The sequence below is a fragment of the Camelina sativa genome, chromosome 11 (assembly GCF_030686135.1).
Source record: "Camelina sativa cultivar CO46 ecotype springtype chromosome 11, ASM3068613v1".
NCBI lineage: Eukaryota > Viridiplantae > Streptophyta > Magnoliopsida > Brassicales > Brassicaceae > Camelina > Camelina sativa.
In genome coordinates, this window is record NC_141890.1 from 19,412,928 (window position 1) to 19,417,147 (window position 4,220).

General features: G+C 32.8%; 1 pseudogene; it reads left to right on the top strand.

Moving 5' to 3' along the window:
• Window positions 1-510, top strand: LOC147934246 (S-protein homolog 17 pseudogene; annotated as a pseudogene).
• Window positions 511-4,220: the final 3,710 nt, after the last annotated feature.

The following is a 4,220-nucleotide window of genomic DNA, read 5'->3' on the forward strand; positions in this document are numbered from 1 at the left end:
ATGAAAAATTTCTCAGTATTTTTATTTGTTTTAAGTCTCTGCGTGTTCAACCATGTATCCGGCGCCGAAATCAGGATCGCGAACGAACTTAAATTCAACAAAATTTTTTGGATGAGATGTTATTCCAAAGATAATGTTATTGGTCCAAAAATAATACCAATGGACAAGATTATTCATTTTATTTTGGCACTAACTTTTTTCGTACAACGCGTTTTATGCGTATTTTAAAACAAGGTTTTAACTACAAACACTATCAGAGTTTTACAGCATTCAAGCTTTTCAGTAATTCAAATACCGGATAATTCAAATACCGGAGGCCTATGGGGTTGGAGAGCTAGAGAAGATGGAATTTATTTAGTGAAAGAACATGAATCTTTTGTTCAGAATCCAGTTAATCTGCATAAAGAGTATGATTAGATAAATTAAAAAAAATTAACAAGATAACTTACAAAAAAAAGTTGTATTACGTTTTTAAACAAATATATATATATATATATAAGTATCTTGATATCGAGAATAGAGTATTCTATCAACTAGTTAAAAATCAAATAAATAAAAAACTGAAATTTACCCCGACTGACTCAAACAAGAATTGAAAAGTCTTGGAATGTATATACTAGATGAAAGGGTGTGAGAGTTTGCTACTTATGAATTAGTGATATAAATAAAGTTTGTTCATCATAGTTTGGTTTAATATCGTAAACCATTTGGTTCATATGAATCAGAATATAGAATTTTATCTTCTTTCGACTTCTGTTAGTGTAGGCACGAATCTGTTCATGACCATGCCAATATAACACAAACCAACAGTTTATGAGATAAGAGAAGAATTTGATCCTAATCTTTTTAAAAATGTCCATCTTAGTTTGGTTTCTAATTTGATTTTTCCCACATCGAACAAATTCACAATAACATCTTCTTTACGTTTTTGTTAAAGTCCAAATAACATCTTATAATATTAAAAGAGTTATCATAGCTAGAATGCATCCGAAACTCTTTTCTAGTACATAGAATGCTATTTTTGAATTTGTTCCGCTGATGATCACAAAACTATAATCCTACAGGCTAGAACAACCATAGATTTTTTTGTGGCCATATGTTTATAAAACATTCTTTCAAATCAATTGTAGATATTGATGCTTAGATGTTCAATACAAAAGCAAAGGTTTAGACTTTAGAGAACCAGAGAAGGGCGGAAAGGGAAATATAGAGACGAGAGAGAGACAAGAAAATTAAATAATGTTGTTGACATCGTGAAATATATTATTTATATAGTCGGGAGAAGAACACAGAGAGGCCACCGACGAACTTTTCCATTTGGATACAGTACATTATTTTTCTTACCTCTTTTCTTTTCTTTCTTGTATAATATAATGTATATCTTTTCTTTCAGTCACGGGTTCAAGTTTACCAACAATTTAAAACGTGAAATCTTTTTAAACAAAAGATATATTTTTATTTTTAAGAAAAATGCTAAAAAAAAACAGATGTTATTTTTATTTGGATATTTGATATCTAATTGTAATTGTTTTCGATTAGAATTAAAATATCTATTATATTAAATCAGGGTCAAATAAAACTTTGTTTTTTAAAATTTGGTTGAATCGAACATACGACTTAACATACTTTAACTTGGGTAACGGAATCGTTAAATCGAGTTAATTTTTAGTCATACATTTCGTAAATAGATATATACGATATGTTTACTTAGCTAAACGATTATGTTAAAGAAGTATAACGGTATAGGGTAAGTTTTACAACATCAGTATGCTGGTTTCGAACCCCACCACCAATATATATATTTTTTTTCAATGCTGATATCGTCGCCTCACCTGCCGGAAACAAGCAAAAAGGCAGCCGCTCCGTTGAATTCACAACCACCGGTTACCGAGTCTGCTGCTCCGTCGAAGTCATAGCCACCAATTAACGATCCCTATCCAGATCTACTGCGAAATTATTTGAATTCACCAAAAAAGCCTCTGTATGAAGCTTCGGACCGTAGTAGCATCCATCGTTATCATCAATCTAAGAAGGATGTTTATGATCCATCGATTTGGCAGCTGTCGTATCAACCTATGAATCTCGTTGCTGTTTCAAGAACAACTCCAAATCCGACATGGGGAAAAAAATCTCGAGTTCCCAAAAAAAAGAAAAAAAAATCAAAAAAGGTTTTGGGATACGGTTTGAACCCACATTCGGTTGTTCATAGTGCAAACCCTTTACCATTAGACTACTTCGATATAAACGTTTAAACATATTGTACATATCTGTTTTAAAATGTGTGATCGAAACTTAATCCAGTTTAGCGATTATGTTACCCAAGTTAACGTCTGTTAAGTTGTATGTTCGATTCAACCAATCTTTAAAAGACAAAGTTTTATTTGACACTAATTTAAAATACCATGTATTTTTATTCCAACCTAAAACAATTGAATATTAAACGTCTAGATAAAAATAACATCAGGTTTTTTCGGCATTTTTATTACAAGGCGTAGAGCCATCTAGTTATTACTACCAAAAAATTAGAAGGATCCATAACAATCATCAGCATATAAGGAGAGCCCAAAAAGCCGTCACCCATCAGTGACGAAACTCTCATGGTTAAACAAATCATGCAGCCATTGTAGATGCCCTACTGCAACATATGATTGTATTCGATCTTCACTAGTAACACTTAGAGCGATCAGAAGTGCTCCTTTGTTTGCACTTCTATCCTCTTTAAAATTTTACAAAAAGGTATATGCTTTAACCCTGCTAACAAAACCTCAGATTGGGATTTATAAGATGGCCAAGCTTCTGGTCTTAGAATAGCTTGTATCAAATCTTTTGCTTATGTTGCGATAATGACTCTTCTAATTTTGAAACTTCTGAGGCTTTCTAATGCCCACAACCAACATTCCAATTCCATTTTCTTTTTTGAGTCCATATCACTGAAAGATCTCCTGTAATGCAGTAATACCTTACCTTCAAAATTTCGGAGAACCCAAGCGGCCCCTCTCGAACACTTCACTTTATCCCAAAAGAAAGCGATATTACATTTTAACCAAGGTCTATCTGGTGGTCTCCAGGAAGATCTTACCGGTCTCTCACGAGGAGCTTTTTTTTTAGCTTTGAAACATGTATTTTTATGTGGATTAACCTATGAATGAATGAATGATGACTTGCAAACAAACAGACTTAGGCTAAGATGATCTGAATGTAATGCAACGTGTTTCAATACCCTTATGATGTTGTAGCATAAAGGATGTCAATCCATGAAGAGTGTGATATGTAAGCAGTCAAGATGTGATCAATGCATTCAAGTTAAGCTAAATATAATTATGATTTGTTTCTAACAACCTAATGAAAATAATGAAATGCAATGAACTAAGGCAACTTAAGACAATACCAATGCTGAATTAAACTGTAGAACAAGTGCAATAAACAAGACTAAGCAGAATTAACTAATAAGCAGAAGAAAACAGGAACAGAACAATGCATAAGCAAGAAAGTAAAATGGAACTCGACCTAGCACTCGGTCGAGTGCATGGTCGAGTGGGAGGTCGAGTTGACAAGCGAATGAACAGAAACAGAGCAAATAATGAAAACAGAGCAAACAACAAGCAATTAACAATACTTAAACAAGGAAATCAATAAACAAAGAAAGGTCCTAAGGATGGATTCATGGGCTGGGCTTAAGCTATGGTTATCTAAATTGATCAACAAACCTCAATCAACAATGAACTATTTCTAGACAATGATCTTCTAATACTTGTTAATCCATTCTCATGACAATAACAATCAAGCTTAGATACTCTTAGACATAGTTCTCACTAGCTATTACATATAAAAGCAGACATTAAACAACCAGATCATCAATGTCAAAAATCACTTTAAACATCTAATCTCTTAGCATGCTTCATGATAATCTCTAGTATTAGCCTTATCTAACAACTTAGACATTGGTGTGATACTAAGAAGCTTAAGATCTATCCTTACCCTCTCAGTATAAGAATAGCATAGAGCATATCTATTCTAGAAGAGATGTATAACAATAAAGCTTGATCAATCTAAACAACCATAACCCTTATCCAGCCTAATCCATCCTCAAGATTCTAAGCCACTAATAAGATCTAAAAATCATCATGAAGAACACAAACCCAGAAAATGATGATATGGACATGGATGGATAGATAATGATGAGATGAACAATTTAATACAAAGAAGTGAAAGCAAATACT